We start from the raw sequence: 16,806 nt of genomic DNA, 5'->3' as shown, positions 1-16,806 counted from the left end.
AGAAGGCAACCCAAAAGGACCATGCACAACCGGGTCAAGTACATACCAAATATAGTTACGGGCTTAGACACTAATCCAACAGTCTCCCACTTGGATAAGTCTAGTAACTATATCTCACATATTATGTTAGAATCCGATTAGCAATTGTAGCTCTTATACTTTGCTGTCAACTCTAATCAACTTATCCTTCAGATAAGGGATCGTATAATCCTCTGTTATAGATATCATGTTGACAATGCTTATTGTCTAGCATTTGTTTCTCGATTTCTGATTTATTTGACATAGAATTTAGTTGAACACATCAACTTCATTCTGACCGGGCCCGGCACATAAGTCAAACCAAATCATCAAGTGGCTAAGATATCATTTTTATTCTCATAGAATAAAAGGAACAGATCAACTTCGACTCATATGCATCCATTATTCACTAATTGAATCATGCACAACAATGTGTTTTATAACATCAACTTACTGATACGTCTACACATCATCAATGCATAACCAACCAGCAAACAACAACCATATCTCTAAGTTTTAAGACTATATGATATTATCGCTTTGCGATCACTTAAGGTAAAACACCACGAAATGATACTAGCAAATACGGGTTTATTCCAATGCTCAAATCATATTCATAAGCACTCCTGAACTTTGCAGCAAACCTTTGCTATGCCCAAAACCTTTTGGACAATCTACAAACAATTCATGACAGTCTTTATTCATATCTACTTCCAAAATATGACCGATTGTGGACTGTTTGAATAATCCTATCATTCAGGAAGTCAAAACATGTAAAATTGAAACAATAGATAAATAACCAACACAAGATAGTAGCTTTACTTATAAATAACACAATTTTATTTATTCATCAAATGTCAAATACAAACTATCTATTACACGTTTCCTATCTAATCCAAAACTTATATCATCCTTCAACCCAATGCTCCTAGCGTGTTGCAAGTGTTTGACCCTACTTAGTCCCTTCGTAAGGGGATCTGCTGGGTTTTCTTCTGATGATACCCACTTCACAACGAGGAGTCCCTCTTCTACCCGATGTCTGATAAAATGGTATTTTCTGTCGATATGTCGAGATCTACCATGATCTCTTGGTTCCTTGGTTAAGGCAACCGCTCCTTCATTATCACAGAAAATTTCCATCGGCTCCTTTATCGATGGCATAACTCCAAGATCTCCAATGAAGTTCTTCAACCATATAGCCTCCTTTGATGCTTCGCTCGCCGCAATGTACTCTGATTCGCACGTTGAATCAGCTACGGTCTCTTGCTTGGAACTTTTCCAAGTCACTGCTCCTCCATTTAGGGTAAAGACCCAGCCCGACTGCGATCGGTAACTATCCTGATCCGTCTGAAAACTAGCATCACTGTACCCTTGTACCCTTAAGTCATCACTCCCACCGAGGACTAGAAACCATTCCTTGGTCCTTCGTAGGTACTTAAGAATATTCTTTACTACAATCCAATGGGCTCTACCAGGGTTCCCCTGATATCTGCTGACCATGCTCAAAGCGAAGGCCACATCAGGGCGAGTACAAGTCATAGCATACATGATAGAACCTACTGCGGAAGCGTAAGGTACTCGGCTCATATCAGCTATCAGTGCCTCTGTACTGGGCTCTGAGTCTTACTCAGGTTGGTATTGCTTTGGATTGGCAACTCCCCTTTCTTGGAATTTTCCATACTAAAATGCTTTAGTACCTTATCCAAGTATGTATCCTGATTGAGTCCTATCAGTCTCTTTTCTCTGTTTCTTACTATCCTTATTCCCAGAATATAAGCAGCCTCTCCGAGGTCCTTCATAGCAAAACATTTCCCAAGCCAAGACTTGACCTCCTGCAAGGTTGGGACATCGTTTCCTATGAGTAGTATGTCGTCGACATACAATACGAGGAAGCTTACTATACTCCCACTAGCTTTGACATATACACAAGATTCATCTTCGCTGCACAGAAAGCCAAAATCTTTAACATTCTCGTCAAAACAAAGATTCCATCTGCGAGACGCTTGTTTTAATCCATAAATGGATTTCTCAAGCTTGCATACTCTAGTTGGATGCTTCGCATCGACAAAACCCTCTGGCTGATTCATATAAACATCCTCAGCCAACTTTCCATTAAAGAAAACGATTTTCATGTCCATCTGCCATATTTCATAATCATGAAACGCAGCTATTGCAAGCATTACCCTAATAGACTTTATTTTCGCAACTGGTGAGAAGGTCTCATCATAGTCAACTCCGGGAGTTTAAGTAAAACCCTTCGCAACCAATCGTGCTTTATAAGTATGCACTTTCCCATCCATGTCCGTCTTCTTCTTGAAGATCCACTTGCACCCGACTGTCTTACGACCCGGTACATTATCAACCAAATTCCAAACTTGGTTGTCGTACATGGACTGAATCTCGATGTCCATTGCCTCTTTCCATTTCGCAGACTCCGGGCCTGCCATGGCTTCCTTGTAGCTACTAGGTTCGTCCAAATTCACTAGTGTACTATCACTAATAAATGTATCCCCTTCAGTAGTAATATGAAATCCATGTAAATGGGGTGGAATACTAGCCCTAGTGGAACGTCGAAGAGGTAGTGACTCGTCAATAGGAATTTCCTCCTCAGGTTGAGTGCAATTGTCAGAGGTTCCTTCATCACTTTGCTCTTGAATCTCTTCAAGATCAATTTGCCTCCCACTGTCCTCTTGGCTTACCAATTCCCTTTCTCGGAAAACTCCTCTTCTAGCAACGAAGACAACATTGTCATTCGGTCTATAGAAAAGATAGCTAAAAGACTTCTGCGGATAGCCGATGAAATAACACTTCTCACTACGAGGTTCGAGTTTTTCGTGAGTCTCTCATCTTACGAAAGCCTCGCAACCCCAAACCTTGATATGTGCCAATGAGGGAGCTTTCCCTGTCCACATCTCGTGAGGAGTCTTGGTAACCTTCTTGGTGGGAACGAAGTTAAGGATATGGGCAGCAATCTCTAAGGCATACCCCCATAAAGCTATAGGTAACAAATTCCGACTCATCATAGAACGAACCATGTCCAACAAGGTCCGATTACATCTGTCAGCCACACCATTCAATTGTGGTGTCCTCGGAGGCGTCAATTGCGAAACAATTCCGCATTCTTTTAGATAGTCGTGAAACTCAAGACTTAGGTACTCTCCTCTTCGGTCTGACCGAAGCATCTTGATTTTCCTGCCCAGCTGATTCTCCACTTCATTCTTAAACTCTTTAAACTTTTCAAAGGTTTCCGACTTTTGCTTGATTAAGTAGATATATCCATATCTACTATAATTGTCCGTAAAAGTCACATAGAAGCAGCAAGCATCCCTTGTGGTGGATCTAAAGGGCCCAAACACATCGGTGTGTATGAGATCCAACAGACCCTCACCCCTTTCATAAGTGCCAATAAAGGGTGACTTGGTCATCTTCCCAAATAAACAAGATTCACACGTATCATCGTCCCTAAGGTCAAATGACTCCGACACTCCATCTTTTTGGAATTGGGCTATGCGTTTCTTGTTGACATGGCCAAGGCGACAATGCCACAAGCATGCTTTGTCTAGACTAGTAGACGAATCAATGTTCAAAACATTATTTCCTAAATTATCAACAACCATCACAGATTTATAAATCCCATTACTAGGTAATGCATTGAAGTAAAAGACACCATTCAAATAAATATTAATAGAACCATTACTATTATCAAAAGAATATCTGAAACCTTGTCTAAATAACCCATGAAATGAAATAATGTTTCTTTCCATATCTGGCGAATAACAACAATTGTTTAAATCTATCTCTAACCCATTACTCAACACTAAAGAATAAACACCAACTTTGGTCACAGGCGACGATCTTCTGTTTCCCATAATCAGGTTCATATTTCCATGTTCCACCTCCCTACTTCTTTTTAGGCCCTGCATATCAGAACAAATGTGGTAACCACACCCTGTATCAAGAACCCATGAAGTAGCAAATGATGAGTTATTAGATTTAATATAATACATACCTACAAAGGTGGGCTTAATCTTCCCATCCTTTATATCTTGCAGATACTGAGGGCAGCTTCGTTTCCAGTGGCCCTTTTGGTGACAATAGAAGCACTCTGCTTCCTTGGGATCGGAGGAGGGTTTAGCAAGGCCTGCTTTGGTCCCACTTGAGGACAAACCATCACGGGGCTTCCCCTTATGGTGGCTCTTACATGGAGCCTTCCTCTTTTTACCCTTTCCTTGACCTATTGCCATCACAGGAGCGGCCACAGCAGGGGATGGTGCAACGGATTTGTCTTTGAGGTTGCTCTCAGCAGTCCTCAAGAGTCCTTGGAGCTTGCTCAAGGAGACCTCTTCCTTGTTCATGTGGTAGGTCATCCTAAACTGGTTGTAGCAGGAGGGTAAGGAGTGGAGGATTATGTCGATAGCCAAATCCTCATCAAACTTAACATTAAGTTTGAGAAGACGATCAACATACCTCTACATTTTTTGCAAATGAGAGGTTAGGGATTCTCCACTCCCCATCTTAGTGGTGATCATGTTAGTAATGATCTCATAGCGCTCTTGCCTCGCACTCTGGTGATACTTGTACAGCAAATCCTGATGCATTTCATACGGATACATGTCCTCATAGGACTTTTGGAGTTTGAGATTCATGGTGGCCAACATGATGCAATGAACTTTCGTGGCATCACGCTCGTGGGCCTCAAAGGCAGCCAGCTCTTCAGGAGTAGCAACATCTGGGATGATCTTTTCAAGCTTTTCATCGAGGACATATTCTTTTTCCTCGTAGCGTGTGATCATGCGAATATACCTCATCCACTCGTTGAAGTTTGACCCATCAAATGTCACTTTCTGACACAGGTTCATCAACAAGAATGACCCAGAAGCGTTGTTTTTGTTGTTGTTTGCAGACATCTGAAAAAGAAAGGAACAAAGTTTGATTAGAAATGAATCCCTAATTAAACACCCAAATGAGAAATTAGGGCTAGGATCCAACAACATTATTTACAACTTAGAAAGGGATGCCGTACTCTAAAAGTAAATAATTTGAAGGTAAGTGAATGACGATTCACTAATTCTCACCATGAAAAACGAAAAAGAAATTTAGTTTTTAAATGTATTGAAAACTCCTAGATCTTTGAGATTCATTGAACTTTTCAATGGCATGTTCAAATCTCGATATGCTCTTCAAATTTGCAACTAGGATACTGAGAATCACAAACAACTTGTGAATAACCATGCGAATTAACATGGTGCACTTAATGTCTCTATCACCTAATCAATGTGTCGGTAAACCACACACGCTCCATTGATCTATGACAAACATCGAGTCACCCTTCGCTACCAATGTCATCCCCAAATTAGTGTGTTGGTTAACCACACGCGCTCCACCAACGTTTGACAAGGGTACGAAGTGTAATTCCATGGATTAACATCATTTTCACATTTTACCCTAAAGTAACTAAGATTGGGAGTTTGTAAAACATGTAGTTACTTTGTATCTTACATTATACTTTTAATGAGGAGAGGATTGCCCTATCCTACCCGTTCGGCTAACGACCCTCCACTAGTCAAGCAAGTGGTGGGTGTGAGTGTACACCCATTGAGCGTCATTTTATAGGCAGCAACCTTATACCCACCATATAGACTGGCTTCGTGAATGAGGCCTACTAACGGTAAGACTATCAGTTTAAGTTATACATACATACATACATATATATATATATATATATATATATATATATTAATTAAGCTTGTAAGAATATATAATAATATAGGTTTGAATTTTAAACTTGTAAAATTCTAAGGGTTTGAAATTTAAATTATTCAAAATTAAACTTTTAATCACAAAATTCAAATTTCAAAACTTCAGGGCAAGTTTTGAACTTTTCAAAACAAAAGGGATCAAATAACAAATAATTTAAATTAAACAATTAATTTCATAATTATCTATATTTGACCTAATCCAATTTTATTCATAAGATAATTACCAAATAATTTTAAATAATCCATATTTATCATATAAACAACCAATATTTAAAAGATTTGAAATTTTCTATTGTTTTGGCAGGGATAATCATTTAATTAAATTCGAATTTTAACTTCAAAAAACGATTTAGGCATCAAATCCAAGACAAAACAACAACTAAATCTCGAAATATCCTCTGCCTGACGCACAAACTCGCCGAGTCAGCTCTGAACTCGCCAAGTAGGGCCAACTCGCCGAGTCCAGATACTGACTCGCCGAGTTGAGTCGGGCAGAAGCAAGAAAAACGATTTTCAGCAAGCAAACAGTTAAAGCATCACATACAATTGAAACCAATCATGGCTTTGATATCACTGATGGGTTTTATGCATAAGAACAATCCTATGTGCTCATACATACCCTAATGCTTGGATCTAGGTTTCTCTATTGTACATGCTTTGAATCCAAGACTTACAAACCTAGATCTATCATATATAATTCGAAATTATCATAAAGAAAACAAATCTAAGTGTTTTACCTCTTTCAAATGGCTTGAATCCTTGTAATCTTCTTGATCTTGAGCTTAGAGTCACAATTGTAACTCCTCTAATGGTTCACAAACCCCACAAGCAAGAAGGCAATATGAGAGAGAGTGAGAGATGCTAAAAATCGGCCCTAGGGTTCTCTTGGAATGAAGTGTAGCCGATTTCTATAGCCTAGGGGTCTTATTTATACTTGCAGACTACTAGGGTTTCAGTCTAAACCTTAATGGACAGCTTAGCCACCAATCAGCCCAAGGAACCTTCTGGAATAAGGCCTTGGACGAAAATATGATGGATCCCCATCATAATTTCATTCTCCCCTTAGTCCATTAGTTTTCCTAGCCCAAAACTCAACTATCATACATTTGACAGTTTATACCCCTTTATTTAATTAATCTCTTTTAGTCACCAAATTAATTCCTAATTAATTTATGACCAATACTAATTAAATAAATATGATTTATCCTTTAATATATTATTCTTATAATAAATTAATAAACCATAATATTCTCTCTCTCTCTCTCTCTCTCTCTCCTTAAATTACCTTGTCAAGTTGCTTTGGAGAAGGCAACCCAAAAGGACCATGCACAACCGGGTCAAGTACATACCAAATATAGTTACGGGCTTAGACACTAATCCAACAAATACATGTCGAACTAAAACCATAATCCATGCAAGAAGCCCAAACTATTACTTTTCCCATTTTATCCTTTTTCTTCCAAGCATAAATCGAAGGCTTTAATCACTTATCCAATAATATCATCATCCAATAAGGTCTTTACTTGATCCATTTATTATCCACAATCCTGAAATAAGAAACTTCTCAAAACAGGATGTTACACATTTTTTATAATCAGATCTGAGTGAGAATGATCAATCTGGTTTTTGGATGAAATTCGGTAATCATATTAATAATAATCCTATTTAATAAATGAAGGTTTTTGTCACATGTCAACACCTAATTCAATATGTCAAATGGTATTTTTTTTTTTTAATTTTCAATTTCATTAAATCCACTTGGAAAATTGTGGTTTTTTGGCTTTTTATTAAATTATAAAAAAATCTAATCTAAAATATAATAAATAAAATAAGGAAACTTAAATGTCTCCATAAATTCTCATGTAATTTGTCAATTAATGTATTAAATTCAATTTAAATTTAAATCAACATTCTTAATTGAAAAATATAATTTTCGGCCAATATTTTTGAATTCATGATAATTTGTAGAAACCTTACAAAAATTGGTTCATTCACAGATAATATTGATATTTTTTATAAATTCAGTTTTATAAATTATTAAACACGTAATGCTTAACAAAATATACTAATTTTAAAAAAAATCTAATGTTGTCATTTAAAAAACATACTAAACTTAATAATACTGACATTCCAAAAAAACTACTATTAACTTTTGCAACGGCCGAACATAAAAGGTTATTATCTACTCTAATAAACGAAGTTTTTTATTTTTTTTTGTCACTTGTCTTCTTCTCCTTCATTTTAACACATGTCATTTTGTGGGAGTTTAAAATTATTATTTTTTACTTGTCATTTTTAGAAATTTGTATTTTCTTTAAAATAAAATTCCATAAAATTCTAAAGAGTTTTATAAAGAAATAAAATCATTCTATTAACTTGGTAATAAAGTCTCATAAATGCTTCAAAGAATTTTTTATTTCTTTTACAAATGTTCAAAAATATTATAATCTTCCCTAATAAATAAAGAACTTTTTGTCATATGTCGTTTTCTCCTTCATTTGGACACATGGTATTTTCTAGAATTTTTGAATTTTCTATTTTTCACTTGTCATTTTATTGTATTTTTCATTTTATTAAATTAAATTTCATATTTAATATGTAAGGTAATATATATATATATATATATATATATATATATATATATATAAGATAATTTTAGAAATGATTTATATATGTAATGTATTCAATACATTAAAGCGTCATTAATTTTAATAATTCAAAAAAATTCTCATTTTTTCTTATAAATTCAAACATTTTTCAAATTGTTAAAATTTTATATTTATTTTTTTTAAATCAACCCATGTAATATATGGGTGTCACACTTAGTATGTGTGTGTGTGTATATATATATATAGGGTTAGGTTATTTTGTTTTCAGTATCTATTGTGTGCCCGTATGACTGATTCTGGACCAATCATTTTAGTTATTTTAAGAAAGTAATTAATGCATATTACATGTTGAAGATATAATAGGTATTAATTACATCTTCAGCATTTAATATGCATTAATTACTTTCTTAAAATAACTAAAATGATTGGTCCAGAATCAATCATACGGGCACACAATAGATAGTGAAAACATTTGAACCTAACTCAATATATATATATATATATATATATATATATATATATATATATATATATATATATATAGGGCTAGGTTATTTTGTTTTCACTATCTATTATATGCATGTATGACTGATTTTGGACCATCATTTTAGTTATTTTAAGAAAGTAATTAATGCGTATTGCATGTTGAAGATATAATAGGTATTAATTATATCTTCAACATTTAATAAACATTAATTACTTTCTTAAAATAACTAAAATGATTGGTCCAGAATCAATTATACAGAGACACAATAGATAGTGAAAACATTTGAACCTAACTCTCTCTCTCTCTCTCTCTCTCTCTCTATATATATATATATATATATATGTATATATATATATATATATACTCTAATAAATGAAGGTTTTTTTTTTGTCACATGTTAATCTCTCATAAGTTTTGACACTTGTCATTTTGTGGTATTTTTGAAAATAAATAATATCCACATGTCAATTTCTAGATTTTTTTAATTTTTAAAATTAAAAAGTCACATAATACATATAGCTATATAAGTAAAATATTAAATGGTATAAGTATCATGTTAAATTGCAATAAATATGTTTTTTCTTCTTTATTTTAAAAATTAATTTTAAAAAATACTTAGTGTTTACATTTTGATATTTAATAATACATGGATGTTACACCTAGTATCTTATATAAAAGTATTACTTTATAAAATATTTAATGTTTAAATATTGATATTACACTATTATTTTTAATAAACTCGTGTAATACACGAGTCTTACACCTAGTTTTTATTATATACTGTAGTCTCAATGTCTTTTTTATAGGAGTACTAAACTCAGGGGCGGACCTACAATGGGGGCAGTGGGGGCACCTGCCCCCACAACAAAAAAAAAATTAAAAGTAGGTATGTTTTTTAAATATATATATATATATATATATATATATATATATATATATATATATATATATATATTTTAACCTTTTAAAATAATATATTTTTACTCTTCAAATTGTTTTTGCCCCCATAAAAGAAATTGAAATATTTTTTGCCCCCTCTTTGAAAAAATTATGGGTCCGTCCCTGACTAAACTTACGATTAATTTGGTACTAGCTTCAAAGCCCAACTTAGGCTACAAACTTTATGTAATCTTCGTTGATCCTAAATCTTGCTAGACTCGTTTTAATAATATTGTTCTAAAAAAATTGATGTTGTAAACTCCTATTATTATCGGATAGAATGTATCTAGTGTGATTTCGTCATACATGTTATATCCTTTCATTTCCTTCTTTGATTTGAAACATTCTTTTTTGCAAATAAAGTTTTTTTTTTCATTTGAGTCTTTGGTTATATTACTTAAATTATGTTTGGTATATTGAGATATTTCGTTTTACAGATCAATAGTCATATGATCGTAGGGCTAATCTAACGTCCATCCAATAATGTATTAGAGTAATGAAAGTTTATTGGTGATGAGAGACCGAATACCTAAAACCTAATATAGGTCACTTTGAAGCCATTAATTGGTGGCCATTAATTGGTGGACCTGAGTTTTTCTATTTTATGTCTTTCTATTTTTTATCCATCTGATTTATTTAGAGAAGACTATAAAAAATGATTCCGATTATTATTATTATTATTATTATTATATAGATTAAAAAAGAGTTCCCTTAGGAACTCTATTTGTCCTGACCAGGGTACTGTTCATTAAGTATAATTACTATATTTGGGTTAGTTTAATCCCACCGTTTGAATGTCTACGTGTTCTAATTTTCTCTCCTCGCCATTTTCTCATTAATTTTTGTCCTCCATCGATTCCTATTTTCCCAAAAACCCACCGACTCCCATTCTCTCATCCACTTTACCCGTTTGTTTGCTTTTCATTCACTGAAAACCATCTCACATTTTCGTTTCTAAAAACCGCCTCCGCCACAGCCTCTGTCTGTGAATGTGCCTGCTACAGAAGAAGATGCGTCGATTCACTATCCGTCACAACAGACGTCGACGATTCTTTCGTTCTGATCACCGTCCGACGAGGGTTTATCACCAGCCATATTTCTGATCATACGTTCTCGGTTCCAATCGACACCACCCACCAAGAATCGCAGGTACCAAACTAGAAACCGGACCTCCCTATTTTTTTAACCGATCGCAGCCTTCTTTTATCTTCTTCTTCTTTTTCTTTTGTTGGAGTGGTACACGAGAACAGGGGATGGAGATGAGATAATCATTGTCATTTTCTGGTTTGGGTTAAAAAAAAAAACTTGAGGGGTTGTTGTGATTTTGGTGTGGCTGCGAGGTGGTAATGGACCATGATGGGTTGATTGGAGAAATATGGGAGGTGGTTGACGGTAGTTCTAGGTGGGAATGATGGAGAAGTGTTGGTCAGGAATGGGGGGGTGATGGTGGTTAAAGGTGATGTTTTTGTTGAAGGTTGTTCATCGGAGTTAGTTTAACTTTACGTTGGTTACCAGTTTTGTTTCTGGGTATTTGTACATTGTTCTCTGATCCCTTTTTCCCTTTTACTCCACCTCTATCGATCATTTTTTACTTCACGACGATCTAGGTTTGAGGGTCTTTTGCCTGCTCAACCATTGTCTCACACATTCGTGTTGTATACATTGATGTCAACTGACTGAAGATGTTTCTCTCAAAATAAAATTACGAGGTTTTAAGGTTAACACCTGTACATAAGTACTGCTTATTAGGCCGTTTATCTTCTGAGGTTGGATCAGTGGCGGAGCCAGGATCAATGTAAAGGGGTATCCCAATTTTTTTTGGGTAACCCAATTTTTTTCCCGGGGTGCTTGGGTTTCCCCGGTTCGGTTTCGGTTTTAAACCCAAATCTTAATCGAATCCTTAGCTAACCTCAAGTATTGTTATATAAACATGAAGTTGAAGTATATTTTGATACTTGAATCGATGTGGGACTCAAAGTAGATATCAAATAAAGCATGAGGATAACAGGTTTATATAATAGAAAAAAATGGCTGAGTTTACATGTGTTTAGCAATGTGGGATAAAATAGCTGGGAAAATAAAACAAAAGTAAACAAAGAATATGTAAGAAACGAGAATTGATCTTGAGACATTTACTTCAATAAGCCAACACCTTAACTAGCAGACCAACTATTTTTTTGTGTTTATAAGTGGAGGGATGTGTATATATACATTATACTGATTTTTTTTTAGGGATACGTAAACAAAAATTACACTACCGAAAAAAATTCCCTTGGATCCGCCCCTGGGTTGGATGGAATCATTATGAAACCATCAAGGTGTTACATACTTCCTTATTTATTAATAGCATTATTTTATTTCATGGTGTATTTATTTGTATTTGTTTAAAAACTGTTTCAGATAGTAATTGATTTGTTTATCTTATGGTCTTGATTTGTTTATCTTGTGGTCTTATTGCAGGATGTTGAGAAGAAGAGGAAGGAAAAGGCTCAAGTGGTGTATAATAGGAAGAAGCAGCTTAATAAACTGTGTGCAAAGGCACAAAAGGATGCAATAGAGAAACTTGGGCCACAACTTGAGATCCTTGCCCCTGTTACCTACTAAAGGTTTTGATCGTAGTTTCTGCCTAGGAATTTTTGTGTTTGATGTTGGAGACTATTTATATCTTTATTTGCAATATGAGAATTTATCGTTTCAGATTTAATTTTGTGGAATCAAATGTTTTTGTTGAAATTTATGATACTTGGTTTTGAAAAATAAATTGAATACATCTTAAAATCTTGTGCTGCTGGTGCTTTAGAGTTGTGCTGATTAGTTTTTTTGACTGACTGTTAATTAATGAAAATAGATTGGGATGCATGAACTCTTAGGCATTTTGGTTTAAACTAGAATTGTTCTGGCCTTTTTTTTGTCCTGATATGGCCTCCATTTTTTTTGTTCATGTCATGACAAAAAAAAACGTATCATTTAATATAGTAATGTAATAAAAACAATTGAGCATATATGAACATAAATAAATTTAAACGAACAATATAAAAGAGCGTTAACATAAATGAACAAATGAGACTATTTAACTAAACCAACAAGATGTTGTGTTCATGTTTGTTCATTTATTAAAGAAACGAACATAAGACAGAATACCAGTAATTCTTAAGATTGAAACAACAAAACAATCAAACAATTTCGATTGAAATAATCACAATTTAATCTTTTTCTCATATGTGTTTCTTTAATTCTGTTTTTAATAACAAATTTTGCCTCTGTTTGTGTGTTTTGATGTAAGGTTTATCTGAAATCACTTGGACTTCGTATTTCGCATCTAGAAAGAAGTATGTGGTTTTAAAATCTGCAATTTCTTCAAAATGGATTTGAAAGGGATTTTCATCATAAAAAATATAGCTATAAATCATAAATGAATAATACTATAATATAAAAGATTATAGTTAATTATTGCCTTTTCTATATATGATTATGGAAGGAGACACACAGTGAAAAATAGTTTGTGATTTTCTTATAATATCTTTGAACTTGATTTTGTAGGTGTGACTCCAAGAATAAGAATGATCAAATGTACCCCTTTTTTGTTTTTGTTTTAGTTTACAACTGTTCAAGTAATTGCTTCCTATGTAGCAAAGACAGACTTTGTTCCTGTTCCACTCCATCAGGAAATTTCTCCACAACAAAAGAGAATCACAAAACATGATTGCATAAGGTATGAACCTAAAATTACTTTATTGCCCTTTTGATGTACCGTTTGTTAATGTTCCTTTTTCTATTCTACTGATTAAAGAGATAACAATAATTTCTTATGGTGCGTAAAAGTCTCTCTTTTAACATATTTTAGAACCTAAGGATTTCTTATACTCCTTGGACAACATCCCTCATGACTAACTTTTTTTACAATGTGTATCTATAGCATGATATTTTTATAATTTATCAACATTTTGCTTAACAGGGTATCATGTGACTGGATGTAATGATACGTCATTATTTTCTTCATGAAGGTTTGTATTAAAAATATGAATTCATTTTATTTATTTACTTTGGAATTTAACATATAATATGTGAGATCACAATCGGTAAAAGACGAGAGGGTATCGGCAAATATAATCGCTACAAATACTAAGGATGCACATCATGTTGTTCTTATTAACTCCAGATGAAGTTTGTCTAATGTATTTTATCTTGCAGAATTGTCCAACATGGGCTGATAATTCAAAGTGTTGAACTGGATGAAGAAAAAGCACAATATTTTCTAGAAAATATGTGGTTTTCCCCAATGGCTATTCATTAATTTCGGCTTCAATTTTCAGTATAATACACATCAAACATCAACAAGAAACATGTCTATAAAGCCACAACAAACATGGAGATGAAGAAACAATGAAGGTATAACTTTTACCAAAAAGAATTATCTTTTATTTTTCAAGATGATGTTTATGGGTTTCAGATATAATAATGAATTATAATTTATAAAAATTACATAATTTTAATTGACAAATGACATTTATCCTTATTCACTCCTGATCAAAGTGTAAAATGTTTCCATTAAGTCCTGCATTGGTTAAGTTGTGGAATGGGTAATGATGAATGATCATTTTACCCTTACCTTCAAACAAAGAAAAAATAAGTAATCCAACCACATAAGCCTAAATCATAAAGAGCAAATCAGATTCGAGCAATAATTAAATTAGTTTTTAAAAGGACTTTAAATGACTTGGTGAAGTTAACCACATGAGCATTGTATTGTGATTAACTCATTTTAATGATTACACCTCTTTGCTTCAAAATGATTTGGTGCTTTTTTCATAGTTGGTTGTTGTTGATTGGTTTTTGGGTTTCTTATAGGGTTATCTAGATGATCAATTCACACAGCTTCAGAAGCTGCAAGATTAGACCAATCTTGACTTTGTAGTTAAAATGGTGAACGTATGTAATATTTGTTGTGTAATATTTATTTTTAAATGCAATCAATTTTCACATTTAACTTCATTCTATTTTTACAATCAAATAAAAACAACCCCCCGACCCATGCGAAGTAGGGGATACTTCCCTAGTTATTATTATTTTTTGAGGTTTGGTTCAAATCTAGACTTTTTTTTGAATTATTGATCGTTTTGAGCTAGTTTGTATGACCCCCTCCCCCCCCCCCCCCCCCAATTGAATGCACTCAAATACCCTAAATAAATTTATTATAGTGCATTCGAACAACGGTTTATATTTATTTGAACTTATGACAAGTGGAACTTTTAAATGTGATATCTGCTAATCTGGTTGATTAAGCAAAAAAAAAAAGAATTGCATGTAAGGTGAAGAAGACAACAATGAAGGTGGGTGATATTAAATTTATTCTTATGACTACTACGCACACATACGCATACACACAGAACCGTTTTATGTATTTATTTATTAGTTATAAAATAGTAAAAGAAAGAAAAATGAAAAATAAATATATTAAGGGTATTTTAGTCTTTTCAATTTGGAGATGAACCACTTCCACATATAAACTAGCTCAAAAGGACTATCAATCCAAAAATGAATCATTAGATAATTTAAAAGTAAGATTATTCACAAGAAAAAACTCCCCAAAAAAACACATTCATTATTCAATTTTAAGTAGATCAAGAAAAAACCCAATTTTATGACAATTTTAGTGAATATCAACAAAATCATCATAAAAATGAATCATTGAAATGTTTTTTTGGGAATTTGTTTTGTGAATCATGTTACTTTTTATTCATCTAGTGATTAATTTGTTTTGTTCGCCAAAAAAATATGCTGAAAAAAACTTCTTACCTTCCTACCAATAGATAAATATTTATTTTACTTATTAAGTATGATTTAATTTCTCTCTCTCTCTCTCTCTCTCTCTCTCTCTCTCTCTTTCTTTCTTTATATATATATATATATATATAGGTAGGTTCAAATGTGGATTAACCAATATTGTGTGGATGTAGGGATTAATATGGGCCACATATTATTTAATTTTAATAAATAATTAATCAAACCATCTATCCTTTAATTTAGGAAATTACTTTGTTTAAAACCCTATTGCCTCTTTCATCCACATTCACAGTATCCCTCCGGTCTCGTTCAATCGACATGTGATGACGGATTCTGCGAGATTGATGATCCAACTCACCAAATTCCTAAACGAAAATGGATCTCCGTTCACTGTCAATATCTACCCCTTCATAAGCCTCTACATCGACTCCAATTTTTCGATGTAATACGCATTCTTCGATGGAAACGCAATTTTGGTGAACGACGGCGGCACCACCTACACAAATATGTTCGATGCCAACTACGATACCCTCGTCTGGGCCATACAAAAGAATGGATTCACAAATATGGGAATCATAGTGGGTGAAATTGGGTGTCCGAGTGATGGAGATCGAAACGCGAATAATCAATTAGCTCAAAGCTTTATGCAAGGATTCTGCGAGATGCCCTTAATATAGAGAGAAGGAACAAATTTTCTTCCACCTGCTCGAATTTTCATCACCAAAACCCTACGGTATGATGTCCCTCACTGTCTCTCTCCTTCTTTCTCACAAATACACGTTCTCATCGATTCCAATACATAATCGATTCCCCCATTCAGTTTTGATTTGAAATTCAAATGGGTTTCCATAAATGTTGTTCCTTTTTTCATTAACAATCCCATATGGAATTGTTAATAAGATTTAATTCATATGGGGAATTCTTATTATTGGAAATTGGTAAATGGTAAGGGTCATTTCAGTATGCCTTACAAGTGTTCGATGTAATGCCAAAGAATAATTTCCATCAAAATTTGGTGTTCTTGCTTTTGCAGGCAAAGGGTATTATGGTATGAAAGTGCATAAAGTTGTTATTGCTTTTGGAGCTAGGTAATGAATGTTCTTAGCCTCTTTACAATCATTCTTTTTGGTGTATTCTGCCTCATATGATCTCTTATGTGTTTTTGTTTTTCTATTATTTAAGAAGATATTCGGGTCCCAGGATCCATTTT

The 16,806-nt window shown here is 33.7% G+C and overlaps 1 long non-coding RNA gene across 1 annotated transcript; it reads left to right on the top strand.

Moving 5' to 3' along the window:
• Window positions 1-12,282: 12,282 nt before the first annotated feature.
• LOC145090874 (uncharacterized) lies at window positions 12,283-14,821 on the top strand. Its single transcript, XR_013701801.1, has 5 exons — window positions 12,283-12,418; window positions 13,353-13,524; window positions 13,768-13,816; window positions 14,004-14,201; window positions 14,661-14,821. It is a non-coding gene; the product is annotated as an uncharacterized LOC145090874 (long non-coding RNA).
• Window positions 14,822-16,806: the final 1,985 nt, after the last annotated feature.

Source organism: Lactuca serriola, chromosome 2, assembly GCF_051521515.1.
Source record: "Lactuca serriola cultivar US96UC23 chromosome 2, Lser_US96UC23_V15, whole genome shotgun sequence".
In the NCBI taxonomy this organism is placed as follows: Eukaryota; Viridiplantae; Streptophyta; class Magnoliopsida; order Asterales; family Asteraceae; genus Lactuca; species Lactuca serriola.
Note: the sequence above shows the minus strand (reverse complement) of the source record. Positions and strands in the feature narration are given on the sequence as shown.